Raw genomic sequence first — 17,287 nt, 5'->3', positions numbered from 1 at the left:
TGAATACCAGATAGCAGAAGCGGATTGGCAACAGAACAGGTTCAAGGAGCTAATGTTATTCGACGAGAGGAGGCTGAAAGCACTGTACCATGTTCAAGGATATCAACGTAAGATTGCTAGGGCTTTTAACAAGAAACTTAAGTCTCAGAATCTTAAGGAAGGGGATTTAGTGCTCAGAGACAACCGAGCTCCCATCCATGACCCTAGGGCAAGTTCAAACCCAATTGGACTGGCCCTTACATCATCAAATCAATCTGGTCGGGTGGAGCTCTTATTCTTATGGACTTGGATGGCCTAGAATTCTCCCAACCAATCAACATAGACAAGTTGAAGAAATACTATCCTTGAGTAGCTCGCTAGGCCAAAAACTGGGAAGGGCGACCTAGGCAAAAGTTAGAGCACAAAAAATTTAAAATAAGAAAAACTGAGCTCGCAAGGTTAAAAACCCAGAAAGAGCAGCCTTGGCAAAAGTTAGAGCGCAAAAGGAGAGCCTTAATACACGAGTGAACCCGGACCGAACTACGTAAGGCTTGATTCCCATCTTTGGGATACGTAGGCAACTTCTTTATGAAGTTCAGCCATAAACACTTCCAAATCAATTGTGTCCATGTGTTTGATCAAGGTATCCTTTTCCACTCATTATCTAAAAGGTCGGTTGTGATCCTTACCCTAAGAGAAGAGCTGATTATAGTACAATGCAATGCAATTCAGACAAGGGGTAACCTTCTATTTGCTGGATTCGAGGTTGTACATCTCAAGGGTAGATTCCATGTGTGTCAAGTTGTGATCCTTATCAAAAATGGTTTTGAAAAGTTTTAATAAAAGTTGATTTTGTTCAAATTAATCTTTTTACAACTTAGACCATTTTTGGACCAAAAAGAAAACTTTTAGTGCCCACAACTCCAATTTTATTGATTTTAATATAGAGTTCTCCAACTCCTGGTACACATCAAAGTTGCTTTTATTACATTCAAAAGGAAAACTTGAAAGTACAAATCAAAGCAATAAACTTGGGGCACAGATGAATCAAGTGTTCCTGCATCCCCTCCCAGAGCTTCTGGAAGCTTCAGATGCTAAAGTAGGCCCAGTTTGCGCCTTATCTTTAAGCCAAGCTAGGCACTCGCCAGAAAGTGTGCAATTGAAATTGAGAGCAGGAGCCAGAAGTTCTCTTCTCTTTCAAGCATTATGGTATCGAGCCAATTGCGAATCTCAGATTAGAAATGAAGCCGGGTACTCTAATCCCTCCTCCGGGCAAGTCTGGTCGTGTCCAAACTGATGCCTGAATCGGAATGGAAAGTAGAACATACAGTGTGTCAAGTCAATCAGCTGAATACTGGGTTGCCAAGCCATGCTGTAGCTCATCTCGGGCAGATCAAACCAGGGGCAACACCAAGTAAGGTTAGCAGCAGACCTGTTGCACATCCAATGGCACCACCACCCCTCATTCGGAAAATCAACTAGCCGTTGGCGAAATAAGTAGCCTCGCGCTGAATATGCAGGGCAAGAGTTCATTACCTTTAACCTGTCCATGAGCCATATCTGGAGAGGGATGAAAATAAGAGAGATTAAAGAAGAGAGAGACGTATGTGGAGAGAAAAATTGATAAAGGGTTTTGAGAGAAAAACATAGCCTTGTAGCTTGACTTTTTCGGCGCCCCCCTTTTAGGGAGCCTCAAATTGGTCCTACAGTTCGAACTCCTGTCACGGTTCTGAATTTAATCTCACAAAGTGCAATGTGAGACTGATAAACACCAAAGAGTCCAAATATGACAAATCGTTTTGGAAAATTGATTTTGAATCAAAAAGCGCCAAAAATGGACTGTTTTGCCAGATTACAGAGTCGCCACCTAAATATTTTATTTTGGGAAAATTTAGGAAACCCTGACTCGTGCTGAAGGCCACGTGTCCATCATCACCAAAGTTGCCTCAGCTCGGGAACTTGGGTACGAGAGGGGAAGGTCTTGAAATGAGCACCCCCGCTCGCCCGATCAAAAGATCGGCCTCTACTAACCATGATATGTTGTTTTATAAACTTCATGTGTTCTTATCCGGTTTATTAGCTAACTTTACTACGTGACGTGCACACAAGCAAGTATAGACTAAATCGCAAGAATTGGAACAAAACAACTCATGTTTGTTTTCGAAAATGGTTTGAAATTGCCACCCTCAAGTGGGCTAAAACGCGGATTTGCCATCAAACATGATGGGCTTGAAACATGATTTGCTACTTCGCAAAGTGGGCTTAAAACTCTCATTCATCAAATTGTTCCAATTCAAGCAACAAAGCCTTCATCCAGAGGCATTCATGCAGCTTAAAATTTAAGCACATAGCCTCATGGCAAGCATGCTAGTATGACAACATTCACACTCATGCAAGTATGCTAAAGCGTAAAACTTACCTAGTACTCCAAGCTAGGAAAGAAAACAAAGTTAGAAAAATGCATGATCCTAACTATACAAGATGTCTAATGCAACACATGCAATAATGCAATTAATAGGCTCGGCTACTAATATGGCATTTTCAACACTTTGATAGCATGCCTCGAAACACGTATTCAAATAAGTATTGAAATACGATTAGTTTGAATGATGCGCCGAGCCTCGGTGCATACAAGACAAATGAATGAATGCAAACATGCAAGCATAAGGTATGCTAATTGAAATATGCTCCTAATCTAACCATCGAAAGCGGTTAAATAAAAAGGAGAAAGGCGCGGGGTTGGAAGACATGAACACACACACGCACACTTATTACAACATTATGCCCTCGCGAAGGACGGTCCGAATGAATAAGCTAAGCTAATCTAAGCTAAGCTAAATAAACTAATTAGACTAATTATTACAAACCAAATAAAGAAATAGCTAAGCTAAGCTACTTAATTATTACAACACTTAATCAATTAGCAAACTAATTAATTAAATTACTAATTCATGCTAACTAAACATGTAAAACGCTAAACTACACCACCTCAGCTCTGCTTTAGGAAGTTGAAAAGAAATAGCTAAGCTAAGCTAAATAAAGAAATAGCTAAGCTAAGCTACTAAAACGCAAATCAATTAACAAACACTTTAAAGCAGTCCTAAAACAGTTTAAAAGGAGTCCTAAAACATGCATGGAGTAAGCTAAAAAAGGCTAGAATGAAAGGCTAACACATAGTACAAACTAGGCCATTAAGCACAATTGTACTACAAGCATACAAAGCAAGCCTCAAGTGCTTTAACCAGCCTCGAACAGCGGTAAAACAAGTCAAAATATGGCTTAAAACATTCTGAAATCAAGCTAACATAGCTAGAATAATAGGTTAAAACATGCAGCATGCTAGACTAGTAAGCAAGACATAAGGAGGGGAGGCTAACCCCTCCAATTTTAGACTTCAAAACATGTTTTTAGCTACTGAAATAGCACTAAAAACAGTGTTTAAAAGCTTTGAAAAAGATGATGCAAGGGTGGGAAACACAAGGGCAAAGGCCTCCAAAACAAAGTGCAAAGAAGGGCTATCAAGCCCCCAACCTTTAATGGCCTTTGGACCCAAGCTTCAGTCCAAAAATACGGAGTTTTTATAGCCCAAAATTAGTTGAAAGACATGCTAGAATGAAGACAAAACTAGCTAAGACAACAAGCCAATACATGGGATTACACTACAACCATGCAAAAGACTACTCATACAACAAAAATAGCCCAAAACAGAGCTAAAGCAGCCCAAATCAGAGGCAAAAACATGCTGGAAATAAGCTAAATTAAGCTACAAAAACATGCTAACATATGAAGCTAATTAGGCATGAAATCTAGACATAAATAGGGTAGGCTAACCCCTCCAATTTTGGACCTCAAAACAAAGTTTTTACCGCTAAAAATCCTCTGAATTTCAGTGGTTAAAAGACCCAAAAAAGTTGGTTTGAAAGTGATGAAAAGATGGCACAAAAGCTTAACAAGCAAAGAGACAAGAAGGGTGGACCACCCCCAAACTCAAAATAGCCTCAAACCACCATTTTTAAGCCTCAAAAACAAGGTTTTTGTAGTTGAAAACTAGGCCAAAAATAGTACAAAAAGATGGCTAAACAAGTTATGCAAAACAAGTTTAAAGGGTGAAGGTTATACCTCTTGAAGCCAAGCACAATTTAGGCACAAATGAGGCACCAAATCAAGATAAAATCACCTTTTAAAGCTCAAAGAAGGTCTCCTAGAACCTCAGCTCAAAGATAACTGACTTTGGTCAAGGATGTATAGGCAAAGGAGAAGTGTATGCAAGTTTCTAAGCACAAAAGCTCAAGAGAGAGAGAAATGTAGAGAGAGAGAGAGAGAGAGAGAGAGTTATAGAGGGAGAGGCTCTCAAAATATTTCACTCCTAAATTGTTCTAACCTTGAAAACCATAGAGAAGGCTCTCTATATATAGAAGAATGAGGCTTCAGGTCGAAAATATCCCAAAATGGACAGCTGCAACAGCTGCAACACAAATATCTACAGAAATTTGACTTTTTGCATCAAGGGCTGGCAAGGGATCATTGATGGCCGGCACATGTCCATTCTTGGCTAGAAAGGATCACTCTTGGAGGGAAGGTGGCCGGAAAAGGCCATTCATGCCCGGCACATGGCCAGAAAAGCCCATCCATGGCCAGCAACCCCCACCTCTGGTTGGCTAGAAAAATCTACTTTTTGGGCCCAACTTCAAATGGGCATATCTCCATCATCTGGACTCCTTTCGAGGTCATTCTTGAGCCTAAATTGAAGCCCTTGAAGTCTTATTTCCAATGGTGGCAGCCACACATCAAAATTCCAAGTGTACAAAAAGATATGCCTCTTTGAGTGAAGACTGCTCAGTTTCGATCCTACCCGAATTCATGCCGAACTTCTCCTCAACTAGTTTTCTTCTCTCCTCTCCCATTTTCTTCAAATCCAAACCCCTAAAAAAGGTGTTTTGAAAGATTTTTCAAAGATTTCACCTCTCTTCCATTCATTTTCACTTTGTCCTTGCTCAGTTTACAGAAAAGCACAACATTTAACGAAATGCGAGCTTTGGAACATTATAGGGACTTTTTCAAAAATATTTTGAAAGAGAGGGTTTTAAAGTCTAAAAAATATTTTAGTCAAAATAGTTTTGGTCCAAAATGGGGTGTAAGGGTAGGATTTGAAGCTCCTTTTGCTGAAGAAATCGAACCTTTGCACTGCACAACTTTCATCACCAAGTAAGCAATCAGTGGTGCCCAAGTCTTGAGGGTGGTAAAAAATGGGGTGTCTACAAGCCTGAGTGCTGAGTGATGTGAGAAACACATATGAGATAGGGTGGGAAACATTACCTGCAAAAGTAGTGGACTTCCTGCGAACTTGGTCGTCTTCTGCCGATGGAAGGCATCCAAGCCCATCAAAGTCTCGGCCAATACCAAGCCAATGTAACTCTTGCCCTCTTTCAAGCCTCGCGCCACTTCAACCAATTGAATGCTAGATCCACCAAAACTAGGGGCAAGATTGAAATGTGCTAGCATACATAAACACATGGTTTGTTGCCGAAAACCCCGCCAAAGAAGATTGCCTCGGTCGCCGTTTCAGAAAATCGATGAATCAGACTGGGGATATCCAGTTCTCCATTATGAACCAAAGATCGGGCATCGTGTAGACTAAGTCTACACATTCTTCCCAAAGCCTAGATGTGACCAAAACGGGACTGGGGCAAGATTTCTTCATTTCGTTGGGATTCCATCAAAACTTGGAATTCTTCAATTGTAGGGCACATCTCTCGTCCCCCAAAGATAAACATGTGTGTAACTAGGTTCCAACATCTAGCTGCGGCATGTAAAAATGAAAAACAATGCAGAGAATGACTCAACAGGAATAGTGCATTTATGCCAAAACCCCGAAAATTCAGCTTTTCAGAGCCGTCTAAAGTTTCAATCCAATCAGAGAGTTTTTTGATGAAAAATGGCTCCATTTGTGACAAAAGTAGAGTTGAAATGAATAAATCATGAGGCTGGAACTTTTGTAGAAGATAAGGCAGTGAATGGAGGCCAGGTGTCAACATTTTGGAGGTTCTGCACATTGATGGCCGGCAAGGCTCATTGATGGCCGGCAGGGGGCCATTGGTGGCCGGCAGGGGTTCATTTATGGCCGGAATGAGGAATAGATGGCCGGCAGGCCACCCCTCATGGCCAGCAACCTCCCTTTTGTGCCTACTGTCCTTCTTTTTGAAGATTCAGTTGTAGGTAGTAGTTTTATTCTGTTATTTGTGTGTTTTGAGGTCTTGTTTTGAGTCCTTTTAACATTAGTAAGTTCGTCGAGTTGTGTTTAAGTTATTTGTTTATCATTTATTTGTTTATTGAGTTGTTGCGTTGCTTATCGAGTTGTATTTGTTTTGTTTTTTTTTGCTTATTGAGTTATTGCATTGTTTATCGAGTTGTTGTTGTTACGTTGTTGGTCAGGTTGTCTAACTTATTTTGTTAAGTTGTTGGTCGGTTCATTACTTGATTAAGAAACTACCAATGCAATGTGCAATTTTCGATCAAGATCAATTTTGTTTTTACGCTATGCGATGTTATGCGATGCTCAGAATGCAAAATATAACACTTTTTCATCAAAAGCTGTTTTCATTCCGATCATGGTCACTTTTTACAAAAGAGTACAAGTTTTTAAAGAAATAAAACCTATCTAAAGTTGTGCAAAGTGCTAACACTACTAGCAAAAAGAAACTGAGCAAAAAAATACAGAAAATCAGCATCAGTTATCTCAAGCTCTAGAGGCCCTCTTCGTTCTCTTCCTCGGCGGAGCGGACTCTGCAGTATTGTCTCCATCGGCACCACTATCTGAGTCTGGGCCAGAGTCTGAACCGGAGCCGTCTCCACTCCCCTCCTGGGAGCTCTCCTCGGCATCAGCATCCCCGCTCTCAAAACCTAAGCCAATGTCATTATCCCCGCTCTCGGACGACTCTGACTGTGGACTCGCTGCCTCCTTATCCTCGCTCGTCTTATCATCATCATCATCGTCCAGGACTGGCTTTAAAGGGCCACTGTAGACGTCCCCGAATGCCCCGGGAGGACGAGTCCCCCGTTCTGTTCGTTTTGGGTTCACCACAGTTCAGGACTCTCAAATTGTCACGGTTCTTAATCTGAACCAAAGAGTCCAAATCCGGCAAATTGTTTTGAGAAAAAAATAGATTTTTAGAAAAGAAGTGCCAAACATGGACTGCTTTACCAGATACAGAGTCGTCACCTAAATATTTTTTATGGGGGAATTTAGGAAATCCTGACTCGGTGCCAAAGGTCACGTGTCCGTAATCACCAAAGTTGCCTCGGCTCGGGAGCTTGGGTACGATTGGGGAAGGTCAGCTATGAGCACCCCCTCTCGCCCGATCCGAAGATCGGCCTCTACTAACCATGATATCCGTTTTTGAAAATGTTATGTGTTCTTAATCCGGTTATTAGCCTAGAATTACTATGTTATGCGCACAGCAAACAAGTATAGACCAAATCGCCTAAATTGGAACAAAACATTTCATGCTTGTTTTGAAAATGGTTTGCTACTCGTAATTAGGCTAAAATACAGGTTTTGCCACCCTCAAGTGGGCTTTAGAAAAGATGGTTTTGCCACTATCTAGTGGGCTTAAAAACTCACAGTTTTAATACGTTATCCCAATTTAGTTAATTCAACCTCCATCCAAAGGCATTCAAGCAGTTATATCACATAAGCAGCTAGCCTCATGGTAATCATGCTATTATGGCAACACTCACACGCATGCGGTATGCTAAAACATAAAGAGCTCACCTAGTACTCCGTGCCAAAACAAGAACATGTTAGCAATCATGCATGATCCAAGTCCATGTTTAAATGCCTAATGTAACGCATACGGAATGTCACTAGAGTAGGCTCGGCTAGTCTATAAATGACATGTGAGAATGCACAAGTGGCATGTATTCAAGTTAGATTTGAAATACTTTATGCAGTTAGCATGATGCGCCGAGCCTGGTGCATGCAAGACTAATGAATGATGCACGCATGCATAACATAAGGTATGCTAAAGTAAACATGTCCTAATACTAACCATCAAAAGCAGGTAAGTAAAAGGGAGAAAGAAGTGGGGGTTGGAAGACATGCACACACGCACCCACACTTATTACAAATTTGCCTTTGCTCAAAGGGACCGAAAGAATAATACAAGTTAATTAACCTACAAGCTAATTAAATATTACAGACCAATTAATTAATTAACAAATTAACTAATCTAATGAAAGCAGTAAACAGCCTCAGGAAGAGGGCCCAATGCAATGCGTGCTCGATTCCGTTCGGATGTCACTGCCATGCAAAGGCTGCCTCTGCTTTGACTGTTCTGCTTCTCTAAAGACTGCACAAGTCCCAGGGTTACTTCTCTGAGTGCTGTGGAGCACCACCGGCTGAAAGAATATACTACCAGCCATGGAGAATGGTCACCGGCTAAATATTGTTCTCTCGGCCAAACATTCTTTGCCGGTCGGCACTAAACACTGCCGGCCGGCCAAATATTCCTGCTGAAACCTGCAGTTGACAGTAGCAGAGGGCAGAACTTGGCATGGCAATGCATTTCAAGCAATGTATGCACCAACCACACTCATTATCATATGTATGACTCAAACGGGTGTGCTCCTTGGTTCTCGAACCATCAATCGCGCATTTCGATGTATGATGGCCCAAGAGACCAAGTATGCATTTTGATTTCAAATGCAATGCACACACACAAACAAAGGCCCAATCCCTATCACTAGATCGAGGGACAAAGCATGCATGCTAGATGGAATCCAACCTAGGCATGCAAACTAGCATGTTATATGGTATGGAGGGGAGCATGCAAACATGCGATGTACACTAGGTACGCAACCTAAGCAAACAAGGCAAACAAGCATGTCACAACTATGCAAGCTAATGAAGCACGCGAGATGTGATATAATCATGCAAGTGTGCAAGACATGCACACATGCTAGCAACTTGACCAAGGGAATGCATGCCAAATGCAAGTGATTTCAAGCATGCAACACATGCAACCAAAACATGCAAACGTGGATTAATGCAACAACATTTGAATAGCATGCAAAAGGTGGATTTAAACTGAATTAGGCAGCTCTCAACTAGGCCCAAAACAATGGCTAACATGCTCAAGAATGGAGGCCAAAACACATACAAATAGGCATGCATGTAAGGTCCAAAACTTAGGCACATAGAGACAAATTTTAAGCACACTTAAAAGAGGAACAACATGGGCATATGGCATGCAATGTAAGCTCTGAAAATCATGTTAATGATGGTGCCAAAACAAGCAAACAAGGTAAGCATGGCATGCGACAATGGTCTAAGATTCAAGGCAAGCCCAAGGGGGATTGAACTACACTTAATGCAAACACACATGGCATGAATTAAGTGACCAAAACCAGAGTTTTAGCATGCTAAAACAAAGCCAAAAGACCACTTAGATGGCATCTAAATGACTTACACATGGAAGCATACACAATGACCAAACATGGAGCATAGGACACAACCTCTTGAAGCATCAAAGGGACCATGAAATGTAAGCATACAAGCATGCTAAGAGGACTGAAATGATGCTATAAGTGGTGCCAAATCACTGAAATAAATCAAACAATGCATGCTCAACACTTTACATACTTAAAGCCTACAAGCTAACAATGCAAAGGAGCTATGCAATACATGTTATGGTTGACCAAAACAACCAAAAACAGACCTTAAACATGGCAAAACAAGTATGAAAGCTTCACAAACCTAGGCCAAAAGCATGCTTGAACAAGGGTTAAAACCTAGATGCATGTTAAGGCTACAATATGGCATTACAAGGCATGTATGCTAAGCAAGCATGGTGTACCAAAACCAACTAAAAAAAGAGGCATATTATGACATAATAAGCATGAAAATCAGTTAAGGCATGGCCAACACACACTTAGACTAGATGCTCACTAAAGAGGCAAAAAATGGCCCTTTTCAAGGACAACAAGGAGAGGGGGTGGCCCTCTCCTTCCTAGGACCTCAAGGCACCATCCTCACCTCTGAAATCCCTCAAGATTTTAGTGGTGAGGAGGCCCAAACACAATGGTCCCGGAGCTCAACCGAAATGGCACAAAACAAGGGCCAAACAAGCCTTAAGAGGGGTCAAACAACCCCAAAGCTTAAAACACCCTTAACAAACTATTTAGAGCACTAAAAAAATAGAACTTTTATATGTTATACACAAAGCTCAAAAACAGATGCAAGGTAGGCAAAAATGCAATGCAAAAATGGGGAATAAAGGGACAAGTTTCTTACCCTTGTAGACCCTCTTCACTAATGGTGAACTAGCTAGTTCTTCAAGCTCAAACCAGCTCCACAACTCCAAAAACGACCCTTAAGGGCCTCAGCTCCAAGAAAAGGTGTGATGGTGGGTGTTTGTGTGCAAAACTAAGACAAAACACACACAAAACACAAGAGAGAGAGATATATATATATATATATATATATATAGAGATGGAGGATATATGAACCCTAACCCTAATACTCAAAACCCTCTGAAAATGTTGTCTAAATTGTCTAACCTTAGAACAAGAGAGAAGAGGCTCTCTTTTATAAACAATTGGTCTTGTAAAGCTTCCAAAGGAAGCTAACAAGAGGGCAATCCCTCCATACACGTGTATGGAGGGGGTGACAGTGTATGCCAGCTGCACAAAAATATCTGCAAAAGCAGATGCACAGTAGTTGACCGACCAAAAATGCAATTAACCAAAAAAAGATAGTCGGCCGGCCATCTATAGTGCCGGCCGGCCAAACATTTGGCTGATGGCAACAAAACACAGCCGGTGGCCTCAAGCCATGGCCGGTGATGTGTGGGGATGGCTCACAAGCCATTCCCTGCCCCTCCAAGGCAAAACACAAGTGTTTGGTGCAAAACCAAACACAAAACAATCAAGTCGAGAGATCCTGAGGCAAGGCGCGTATCCGAGACCTCCGGGAACTCAAGACGAACACAAACATGGATGATCACCGAGTGTTCAAGCGGTGACGTCCAAGTCTTAAGGACGGTCAAAAATGGGGTGTCTACAGCCACTCTCATCACGTATGCCTCTAGCTCTGCCTCGGCTACGTAGTGAAGCCTGTCACCCTCTCCTCTCTAATGCTGGAGGAGGTACTGAAGGTCCTGCTACGGCTGTTGCTGGCACTGTTAGAGTAAATGGGCCCTAAAAAGGTATTTGTCATATGTCAGCCATAGTTGTGTATCAGATCTGTGTAGTGTATCAGATTAGTGCAGTGTATCAGATTAGTGCAGTGTGAGCCAGATTACGGTTGAAATGCTAGTGTATTAGCAAAAAGTTTGATGGCATGAAACATAAGCTGAAGAGGAAAAAATACCTGAATACTGTAGAGGCTGAGCAGACTCATGCTCCTCTGCACCATCCCCATCAGGGAAGCTTCTAGCTTGAGAGCCTCCCCGGTGTACTCTATAGATGCCTATAAGTACGTTGAGGTCATCAGTGTTCTATAAGCATAATTGAAATGAATTTGAAGTGCAAAGTGCTAAGGTGTGTTACATACCGGAGTCGGGCCTTGAAATCCAACAAGCTCATGCCCAGCTAGTGCAATCTCGATAAGAATCTAGTAGGCCTTCCCTGTGTGCCTCCAGCAAGTAAGTGTAATGGGAAGCTCTGGCCAACTAGCCCTCTGCTCTGCCTGGGAAGCCTCTCTGCCACGGGCACTGCTCGCCTAACTTGCTCTGCTTCCCACCCTCACGGTAGGAGCTCTCACTCCCTCGCCCCCACGAACGCCGGTTAGAGACGGCATCAGGTGTGTCTGGATAAAGGCTGTATAATTGCCCTCTATACGGAAATACTCTGCCTCCAGCTCTACCATAAACTGGATCACCTCGTCGGCAGACATACTGTGTGTTACTCTCATGGACACTGGAGGTGCCATCGGTATAAATGGGGTAGGCAGGCCCGAAGTCTGACGCGTGAAATGCTCACCTAAGAACCAGGCGTGGCAAATCGGCCCTTGAGAAGAATGTGATGGCGGGTGATGACTCGAGCTGTATCATACTGGGCTCAAAGCCCTGGCGGTATTATGCCCCGGGCTGCTATGTGATCTGAAATAGAAAATGAATAGATTATTAGTCGCTATCAATCGTTAATGTGCGGATTAAAACGGTTGAAAAATAAGATGACTTTGTTTTAGGTTACCTCATGCACTGTGACCACGTCAAAATAGTAGTGGAAAAACGTGAAGGTTTCCCGGGTCCTAAGCAGAAAGTACATGTGTTGAACAGGTGTAAAGAAAGACATGCTGAGTAGAAAATGTAAAGCGTAAAGAGGAAACTAAGCTGTGTACCTTCCAAGCTTGCCAGTAGCCTCCAATCAAGTGCCCACTCCTGCGGGAAGTCGAGCTCATATATCCGTACAATGTGGTGAGGCTGGCACCGCCCCAATCATAGAACTGAACTCGACGGAGCACTACCAAGGCGCTCAGCAAATACAGTCCCATGGTGTTCCACCTATTCGAAAACAAGGTGGTACTAAAGAGGAACATGAGAAAGCCTCTGGCATACTGCTCCATCTCCTCGACTGTATCGGGCTCAGTCCCTCTGAACTGCTCCTCAAACCAGCTGTAACAAACCATGCCTACTCGGAGTGTCGGTGGATCTGTCCCAAGTAGCTCGACCCATGCCACCTCCCATTTCCCCATATCAGGGTCGAGAGGGATCGGATCACCCCCTACGCCTAAGCCGGTGATCATGGCAAAGTCATAAGGGGTCATCATCATCTCCCTCGTGGTGGAAAAATAGAAGGAGTTGGTGGTGTCCCACCACCTCTCCACCAGAGCCCCTAAGAGAGGACAGCTCGCTATAACCCGAGTCAAGCTGGAGCAGAAGAGATCGAAGCTTGTCTCATCAATGATGCCCTGAACTCCAGTTGGGAGCTTGCCATACCAATCTCAAGCGGTCGTCGTACCATAGCTCCTGAAGGCGCGAGACGCGTCCTGTGGCAATGCATGAGATGTAATCAGATTAAGGCAATGCATGAGATGCAATCAGTTCGAGGCAATGTATGAGATACAGTCAGATTAAGGCAGTGCATGAGATGCAATCCGATCAAAGTAGTACAAGAAATGCGAGCAATTAAGGTCATTAATGCATAAAAATAGTTTTCTTACCTCAACGGCAATGGCCGATAAATGAGACACTAGCTCCCTCAATAGGAGGTCATCTGGGGTGTCCTCAGCAAAGTCAGTAAAGGATCTAATGCCTCCTATAGTGGGCGCTATGTATGTCTGAGGATGGTACCTCGCTGGATCAAAAGGGCGTATACTCAACGGTAATCGCTCTGGCTCGGCCTTTGGCTTGGCCTCGAAGTCCGCCTCAAAGTCTACAAGAGGAAGCTCGGGAGGAGCCCCGTCATGAGGAACATCATCTGCCATATGAAAATAGGTGCGAGATGGGTGAAAAATGAAGAAAAGTGAAGAAAAAGGGAAAACCTTTGAAAAAGTCAACCCTAGGAGCGAGAAAATTGAAGAAAAAGTAAAAGCCGGGAAAAATGCACAAAACTTGAGAGAAACTCGAGGGGAATGAACTTGGAATGGTGGAAATGAGGAAAGAAGTGGTGAAATCAAATTCTAATCGGTTCAAAGTGAAGAAAATAAAGAGATTTTAGTAAATCAAGTTTGTGTGGGGTGTTGGAAAACGCGTAGAAAGTGCGGATCTAGAGAGAATGAAGACCTAGAGAGAGAGAGGGAGGTGATTTTCGAGCAAGGGCTTGTGAGGAAATGAAGTTTGGAGTTGTGAACTGAAAGACCCGAAGTTAAAAAGTCGATTTTGCCCAAAACTGCCATCGATGGCTGGCAGGGTACTATCGATGGCCAGCAAGGCATACTGGTGGCCGGCAGGGCACACCAGTGGCCGGCGGGTGGCCGGCGGCTCTTTATTGTGGCCGGCAGGTGTCCAAGAGTCTCCCATGTATCCCTGGTTCTATTTTGTATCCTTGGATTCCACAAAGTACAGGGACTGTTCAATGTTTGATTCAGAATGTCTTTACGGAAGCTCAAAATTACGTTTCCAGTGCACGATGCTCGCCACTCATCAACATAAACAAGGTGTATCCTTTTTAACATATTGCAACTTTTTTGAGTGGTAAATTAGAAGTTGTTCTTGAAATTGGGTTTAACGATCATGCTTTCCTTATTGCATAGAACATGCATTTTTCAAATCATGCATAGAATGTGCATTTTTCAATTATGCATAGAACATGCATTTGCCACATTTGCATGGAATATGCATTTTGTTATTACATTGAACATGCATTTCGCCGTTGCATAGAACATGCATTTGCTAATCTTGTATAGAATGTGCATCTTGTACTATTGCATAGTTGCATAGAATATGCATTTTGGTGTTGCATGGAATGTGCTCCTGTTTTCAATTTTGCATAGAAAATGCTCTTGTCTCATGCATGGAACTTGCTTTCAATTTTGCATAGAATATGTCGTCACCTTATATCTTGGTTGTTTGTTGTGCATAGAACATACATTCTTACTATAACACACTTGTTAAGTGTCTTTGTTTACATGCACGATATTGTATGTACAATTCATTCAGAGGAATTCCAGGTGAGATCATTCCTGTCCTTCGAACACCTGGATTTGGTTAAAAGCATTCAGGTGTGTCCTGGTGTTTACACCACTCCTTTCGGGTTAGAGACATTTGGGTGCGTTCTGGTGTTCTCGTTGCCTTTTCTTCTCTCACATGTGACACATTAGGACGCTTTTGGTTTAGAGACATTTGGACGAGTCCCGGTGTTCTCATCGCTCCTTTTCTCCTCTCGCGTGCAACACGTTAGGACACTTTCAGTTTAGAGACATTTGGGTGCATCCCGGTGTTCTCACTCCTTTCTCCTCTCGCGTGTGACATGTTAGGATGCTTCGGTTTAGAGACATTTGGGTGCGTCCCGATGTTTTCATTGCCTTTTCTCCTCTCGCGTGCGACGTGTTAGGACACTTCGGTTTAGAGACATTTGGGTGTGTCCCGGTGTTCTCGTTGCCTTTTCTCCTCTCGCATGCGACGTGTTAGGACGCTTTTGGTTTGGGTGAGTCCCGATGTTCTCGTCACACCTTTTCTCTTCTCACGTGCGACGTGTTAGGACGCTTTCGGTCAGAGACATTTGGGTGCATCCCGGTGTTCTCACTACCTTTTTCTCCTCTCGCGTGTGACGCGTTAGATCGCTTTGGTCAGAGACATGTGGTTGCGTCCCAGTGTTCTCACTACCTTTTCTCCTCTCGCGTGTGACACGTTAGATTGGTTCGGTTTAGAAACATTTGGGTGTGTGTTCACACTATCCCTTCTCTTCTTCTGCGTGTAACGCATTAGGATCTTGTTGGAAACCTCGGGTGCGCCCGACAGTCGCTCTTAGCCTTTCCTTACGCGTTGCGTAGTTAAGCTTGCATAATTTTCTTACATCCTTTCTACATGAAATGTGATTCGGCTTGTGATTCCCACGCATGGCGTGTTTATTTACTTACTTATTTTCATATATGAGATTACTGTACCTTGTTGGTTTGTTTAAAATGTGGCATTTTCTTTGCATAACATTTGCATTTGCATTTAAATGTTTCATTACAGCCTCATTGCATGATCATAAGTTATGTTCTTGCATCGTGCATATCATTTGCATCTTGCCCCAGAACTATATGTAGACAACCTGCGGGCACAACTATTTATTATTGTCTTGATTGTTTGTCCAAGTCTTGCGGCCTTGCAAAAATGGGTCGTCTCTGGTCTTTGACATTCACTCATGTCATTTCATGACTTCGAGTTCTGTCAAAGAGAGGCAACTGTAGACACCCCATTTTTGACGGCCCCTTTAAGACTTGGATGTTTTTGCAAGTACATCCGATAATGAGTCTGATTGCTCCTTGAGCGCTCGAAGTCCGCGGCAGAACGCCACAGGTTTGAGTTTTCCAAACCCTGCATCCATTTTGTCTCATCTTTGGACCATGTCTAGGTCTTTTCAGCATGATGTTGTTCATGGCCTGCCGACCATCCTTAAAGGCTGCCGGCCATGGCTCTTGGTCTGCCGGCCATTGATGTGCCCTGCCAGCCATCAATGAAGCCTTGCCGGCCATCAATGTATCCAGCTGATATTTTGTGCCAACTATATGCACAGATTCAAGAATCTTCCAACATGTGTATGGCTGGATGTTTGTGAGGGGATTTTGTATTTTCTATATATAGAACCCCTCTCTTGCATGTGCAAGGGTTAGAAAATTTTGAAGACAAAAATTCTCTCTCTTTCTTGATATTTTGTGCCTTATAACCTAGTTTATCTTAGCTTTTGCACGTAGACCCTTGATCAAATTTGACCACCTTGGAGATGAGGTCTCTTGGGGTTTTGTTTGAGTTCTAGAAGAAGGTTTGAGCTTAGGTTGTGGCTAAATTTGTGTCTTCCCTTCAAGAGGTAGAAATTTCTTTTTGCTAGCTTAATTTCCATACTTGCTTTGCCATTTTTTCAACTGTTTTAAGGCTGTTTTTAAAGTATAAAAAACTTTATTTTTGAGGCATAAAAATGGTAGTTTGAGTCTCTGTGAGTTAGGGGGTTGTTTCCCCTTTTTGTTCCTTAGCTTGTGAAGCTTTTTGTGCCATCTTTCATCACCTTTAAATCAAACCTTTTGGGCCTTTTAACCACTGAAAATCAGAGTTATTTCTATGGTAAAAACCTTGTTTTGAAGTCCAAAATTGAAGGGGTTAGCCTCCCCTCCTTGTGTCTTGTTTGCATGCCCAGTTAGCTTTGTGTGTTAGCATGTTTTTCTAGCCTAACTTAGCTTTTGTCTAGCATGTTTTTGCCATTGTTTTGACCTGTTTTGGCTTTGTTTTGGGCTGGTTAATTCATTTGAAGCTTGTATTGCATAGTTGTAGGGTTAATTCCTCCACTAGCTTAGTGTTTTAAAGCTTTGCGCATCATTGTTTTGAGTTGAAAGCATGTTTTAGTGTTGTTTTGCACTCCATTTCAGCATTTTTAACCTCTGCAACCTCCCCTATTCTTCACTCTTGGTTTTCTTTGAAAGTGGTTTTAAACCACTTGTTTGCCAAAGTATGAAATTGAGGTATTGCACCTAATGGTTTAATCCCTTAGAGGGTTCATTACCAACATGTAATGCCTCTTTCATACCCAAAGCATCTTGTGGTTTGAACCATCTTTCCATTAGAAGACACTCACTTTTGGACTTAATCGATTAAAGAATGAATCGGTAATCTAAAATGAGTAAACAAAATGAATGAGTAAAACTTAAGCAAGTCAAGCTTTTTGTGTT

Source organism: Camellia sinensis, chromosome 2 (assembly GCF_055761805.1).
Source record: "Camellia sinensis isolate YWXY chromosome 2, ASM5576180v1, whole genome shotgun sequence".
Classification (NCBI taxonomy): domain Eukaryota; kingdom Viridiplantae; phylum Streptophyta; class Magnoliopsida; order Ericales; family Theaceae; genus Camellia; species Camellia sinensis.
This window is presented reverse-complemented; position numbering follows the sequence as displayed.